Source organism: Rana temporaria, chromosome 10 (assembly GCF_905171775.1).
Source record: "Rana temporaria chromosome 10, aRanTem1.1, whole genome shotgun sequence".
Classification (NCBI taxonomy): domain Eukaryota; kingdom Metazoa; phylum Chordata; class Amphibia; order Anura; family Ranidae; genus Rana; species Rana temporaria.
The window spans coordinates 96,210,697-96,216,696 of record NC_053498.1 but is presented as its reverse complement, the minus strand read 5'-3'; the positions used below and the strand labels follow the sequence as shown (position 1 = coordinate 96,216,696).

Here is a 6,000-nt window from a genome sequence, read left to right as displayed (position 1 = left end):
CATATGACCTTTAACTGGCACTAGAAACCAGGAAACTCCATCTCACTACTATTACATTGCAGCCGGATCGAGGGGGAAAGGACCTCTGGCACCCCCTATGGGATCACACTGTGCCTGGAGGGTTCCCCCATCGGTCCAAGAGGTAGCTAATTGCCAAGTGGATGGAGTCGGAGCACCAGCCCCAAGCCAGCAGGCTCAGGGGCGACGATAGCATGATATACTATCATTACCATGTTAATTTTTTGTGTCATTTGTTCACATGCAGTATCTCACAAAAGTGAGTACACCCCTCACATTTTTGTAAATATTTTATTATATCTTTTCATGTAACAACTTCGAAGAAATTACACATTTCTACTTCTACTTTTTCTACAATGTAAAGTAGTGAGTGTACAGCTTGTATAACAGTGTACATGTGCTGTTTCCTCAAAATAACTCAACACACAGCCATCAATGTCTTAACAGCTGGCAACAAAAGTGAGTACACCCCTAAGTGAAAATGAAAAAATTTGGCCCAAATTGTCAATATTTTGTGTGGCCACCATTATTTTCCACCACTGCCTTAACCTTCTTGGGCATGGAGTAGGTTGCCACTGGTGTCCTATTCCACTCCTCCGTGACGACATTATGGAGCTGGTGGATATTAGAGACCTTTCGCTTCTCCACCTTCATTTTTAAGGATGCCCCACAGATGCTCAATAGGGTTTAGGTCTGGAGACATGCTTGGCCAGTCAATCACCTTTACCCTCAGCTTCTTTAGCAAGGCAGTGGTCGTCTTGGAGGTGTGTTTGGGGTCCTTATCATGTTGGAATACTGCCCAGCCACCCAGTCTCCGAAAGGAGGGAATTCTGCTCTGCTTCAGTATGTCACAGTACATGTTGGCATTCATGGTTCCCTTAATGAACTGTATCTCCTCAGTGCCTGCAGCACTCACGCAGCTCTAGACCATGACACTCCCCCCACCATGCTTGACTGTGGGCAAGACACACTTGTCTTTGTACTCCTCACCTGGTTGCCGCCACACAAACTTGACACCGTCTGAACCAAACAAGTTTATCTTGGTCTCATCAGACCACAGGACATGGTTCCAGTAATCCATGCCCTTAGTCTGCTTGTCTTCAGCAAACTGTTTGCGGGCTTTCCTGTGCATCATCTTTAGAAGAGGCTTCCTTCTGGGACGACAGCAATGCCGACCAAGTTACGGCGATCCACAAACGTACGTCCGGCCGAAGCAATTTTTTTACGTCGTTTGCGTTCGGCTTTTTCCGGCGTATAGTTACCCCTGCTATTATGAGGCGTACTCAATGTTAAGTATGGCTGTCGTTCCCGCGTCGAATTTTGAATTTTTTACGTTGTTTGCGCGAATAGGGATTTGCGCAGAATGACGTCACCGTCGGAAGCATTGGCTTGTTCTGGTTTATTTTCGAGCATGCGCACTGGGATACCCCCACGGACGGCGCATGCGCCGTTCAAAAAAAACGTTGTTTACGTCGGGTCACGACGTATTTACATAAAACACGCCCCCCATCACATCCATTTGAATTCCGCGCCCTTACACCGCCAAAGTTACACTACGCCACCGTAACTTACGGCGAAAATTCTTTGAGGATTCGAAAAAAAAATGAGTTACGGCGGCGTAGTGTATCTTAGATACGCTACGCCCGGCGGATATATGCGCCGATCTACGTGGATCTGCCCCTATATGTTTGCCTGCTCAAATATATTGAAAAATTCAAGAATTGACTTGCACCACACACACACTTTTATTCACTGCAGTCCCATACAGTGTTATGCTCAGAAAGTTAGATGAAATTGCCATTGAAGCCTACATTTTTTTTTCTAATTAAAGCTTAATCACATCATTGGATTCTGATGACATAAATAGTATAGCACATGCATCTTTTCACTTTTTGTCACATTGTTACTGGAGATCCCACTCATCCAATACAATCTCAGTATACAGAACAGGGGTGTCTGGTTTCTCCCAGTAAATTCTTACACTTACTGAGGCCAGCCCAACTACAAAACTGGAATTAGTGTGTCTTCTTTGTCAGTTTATTCCATTGTCACTGTGAATACATCCAGGAGGTAAGTTATGCGCATTATACCTTTTAAAATTCTCAATGTTAGCAAAATAATTTATTAATTATAATACAGAAAATATATTGACATTTATGTATTTGTCATTTATACTGTAATTTATGTATATGTCATATTTATAGGCTCAGATTCATAAAAAAATATATACAGGTAATGTGAATCTATGAATGATTTCAAAGCACTGACAGAGCATTACATTGTTTTTGGCCATTATTTGTTATTCATGTATTATCTATAAAGTTCTGATACAAAGCGCAACAAAACTTTTTGGATATTGAAACACTGTAAAGTATATCTTACAACATCTACAAATTATCATATGAGGAGATCATCACTAAGGCTCCATTCACACCTAAGCGACAGCCGCGTACGCGTGTAGCGGCAGATTTGCCGCGATTACAAATGTTTCTTTCTTTTTTTTTTTTTTTCTAAAGTATTCCCATTGCTGTCTATGGGAAAACTCGCCTGTCGCGTGAAAAAAAGGGTCCGGGACTTTTTTTCAGGCGACAGGCGTTGCGCGTCTATGAGATGTGAACCATCTCCATAGACGGCAATGGGAATTCTCCCCTCTAGCGACAGAAGCGTCCCGCGTCGGGCGTTTTGTCGCTTAGGTGTGAATGGGGTCTAAGGACTCAAGAATTTAGGTTGAAATATTTCCTCTCATTTAATGTGTCTCTGGGGTGATAAAGCTGAGAAGAGCCTTATATTTTTTACTTTTTGCTATAATAAATATCCCCATATCCTCATTTTAGGCCAATACGTATTCTTCCACATTTTTTTGGTAAAAAAATTGCAATAAACTTTTATTGATCAGTTTGTGAAAGTTATAGTGTCTACAAAATAGGGGATAGTTTTATGGCATTTTTATTAATATTTCTTTTACTAGTAATGGCGGCAAACAGCGATTTTTATTGTGACTGCGACATTATGGCAGACACATCGGACACTTTTCACACATTTTTGGGACCATTGTAATTTTTACAGCGATCAGTGCAATAAAAATGCACTGATTACTGTGAAAATTACACTAGCAGTGAAGGGTTTAACCACTAGGCGGCGCTTTAGGGGTTAAGTGTGCCCTAGTGAGTGATTCTTACCGTAGGGGGGGATGGGCTACACGTGACAAGACAGTGATCACCGCTTCCGATTACAGGAAGCAATGATCACTGTCGTTGTCACTAGGCAGAGCGGAGAGATGCTTGTTTACATCAGCATCTCCCCGTTCTTCCTTAACGTGAGACGATCGTGGGTATCCGTGGGACCTGTGGTTGGGCTCACGGAGGCACGTGCGCGTCCACAATGCCGCTCTCTATATAAACGTCCTTCTGCCTTTCCGTGCCATGCTGCCGATGTATATAGTCGTACGCTGGTTGGCAAGCAGTTAAACTCTGCTGCACCACTTTTACCTACTGGTAAGCCCTATTATATGGCTTACTGGTAGGTACTGTGAAAATCTCCTAAACTTGCACTGTTAAGGAGTAATTCAGAGTGCACACAGCCAGTGACGTCACTGGCGCATGCGCTCTGAAGGTCCAGCATACACAGCCAGATGTTCAGAACCCGTGCCCTAAACGGCAGCTCCCGCATGCATGCGCGGGAGTGACGTCATCACGTCCCTGGCCACTCATGTAGGCGGAGGTCGCAAACCCAGAAAGAAGACCAGGGGAAGATGTCAGCCCTTTCAGTGGTGACAGAGCTGCACTGAAGGGCTTTGTTCTAAGGTAAGTTTCTCATAATGTGCTAGTATTTCATGTATATGATGATGGAATGATCACCTTTTATTTCTAAGGTTTGAATCTTTTTTAAAAAATACACTTGCTGCAACTGCTTATCCACCCCATGGCAGCAGGTTGGATATAAATCAATTATTAAAAAAATATATATATTTTTTTTTTTATTTAAATTGGATTTTTTTTTAATTTAAATAGTTTGTTTGATTTTTTTAGATTTTTTTTATCAAATTTATTTTAATAAAATAAATCTACTGAAGGATAGTTTTCTATTTAAGCTACAATAATAATTTAGTTTATTCAGAATGAAATGGAGCTTCGTTATGTAGCATTAGAATGTATATTCTGCCATATTTACATTTTTGGTAAACTCAATTAGCCAGATTCAGGTAGATGTGCCTAACTTTAGGCGGGTGTAGCGCATCTCATATACGCTACGCCGCCGTAAGTTAGAGAGGCAAGTACAGTATTCACAAAGAACTTGCGTCCTAAGTTACGGCGACGTAGTGTAAATGGGCCAGCGTAAGCGCGTGTAATTCAAAGTAGGTTGTAGTGGGCGTGTTGTATGGTAATGAATCGTGACCCCACGTAAATGACGCGCCTAACAAGCGGCGCATGCGCCGTCCGTGGACGTATCCCAGTGCCATCCCATGCTCAAAATCACGTCGCAAATAGTCAATGCTTTCGACATGAACGTAACCTACGCCCAGCCCCATTCTGAATCGGCTTACGCAAACAACGTAAACGACGTGAAATTCGACGGCTGTTCCGACGTCCATACTTAACATTGGCTGCGCCATCTTTTTGGTGGTTTATCTTTACGCCTGCAAAATGCCTTACGTAAACGGCGTAGCTTACTGCGACGGGCGTACGTACGTTTGTGAATAGGCGTATCTTGCTCATTTACATATTCTCTGCGTAAATCGACGTACACGCCCCTAGCGGCCAGCGTAAATATGCAGCTAAGATACGACGGCGTAGGAGACTTACGCCGGTCGTATCTTAGCAACAGAGAAGCGTATCTCAATTTGAGCATACGCTTAAAGATATGACAGCGCGGATTCGGACTTACGACGGCGTATCTACTGATACGCCGTCATAAGACTTTGTGAATCTGCCTAAATGAATCCAAGCTCTGCAAGCTGAGATAACATACACTGCATTGATTCATTCACACAATTTCACTTCGCTTTTTGGTTGCTCTCAACAAGCAAATTTGGATATAATAAGGTAAAATGAATATGTAAAATATAATAGCCAGTAGGAACAAATTAAAAGTATTTTTCTCTAGCCTGGACTACTGTAACCCAATGATGAGTGGAATATTCTTGCCAGTTACTTGCTATGACTGTTTCACATGGGCTTTAGCTTGTATAAGAGCACTGTGAACAACAAGCTTTGACAAAGCATATGCAGAGCTTTCAGCAAGCTTTATTGAAGCTCCAGTTTGTAAATGTTAAACACAGATCCTAATGCCGCGTACAGACGGTCGTTTTTTGTGATGAAAAAAAACGACGTTTTTGAAAACGTCATTTAAAATGACCGTGTGTGGGGAAAAAGTCGTTTTTGAAAAACGACAAAAAAAAATTCAAAACATGCTCGAATTTTTTGTGTCGTTTTTCAAAACGTCGTTTTTTGTGTCAATGAAAATGATAGTATGTGGGATTTTAAACCCGCGCATGCTCAGAAGCAAGTTATGAAGCTAGCTTCAATGGAAAAGAGTGCCGTCGAACGTGCTGAACGTAACCGCGCTTTGCTAGAGCATTTTAAAAAACGATGGTGTGTAGGCAACGTCGTTTTTGAAAATGAAGTTTCAAAAACGTCGTTTTATTTCATGATTCAAAACGTCGTTTTTTTTTTATCATAAAAAACGACCGTCTGTACGCGGCATTATAAGAGTGTTGATTGTCACTTTGAGCAAGCTTCTAGCAGGCTTCAGCACTTCTTGAAGCTTGTTGAAAATTTGCTGAAGCCTGCTAGCAGCTTGCTTAAAGTGACAATCAACACTCCTATTAGGGTCTGTGTCCAACATTACACACTGGAGTTGAATTGTACTTTAAAAGCTTCTGAAAGCTCTGCAAATGCTTTGTCAAGGCTTGCTGTTCCCGCTGCTCCTGTACAAGTAGAAGCCCTTGTGAACAATCATCACTGCTCTTTGCTCTGCCTTATA

The 6,000-nt window shown here is 42.1% G+C and overlaps 1 protein-coding gene across 6 annotated transcripts in view; it reads left to right on the top strand.

Annotated features, from left to right (window-relative positions):
- Positions 1–1,932: 1,932 nt before the first annotated feature.
- Positions 1,933–6,000, top strand: part of TNNT1 (troponin T1, slow skeletal type) — an 84,868-nt gene continuing 80,800 nt past the window's right edge. For 3 of the 6 annotated variants that reach the window (XM_040325766.1, XM_040325765.1, XM_040325762.1), the window contains exon 1: positions 1,935–2,088. The gene's annotated coding sequence lies outside the window, so the exon portion shown is untranslated. Of the gene's footprint in view, positions 2,089–6,000 lie in introns of all 6 variants that reach the window. The other 3 variants (XM_040325761.1, XM_040325760.1, XM_040325763.1) reach the window with 2 other exon arrangements.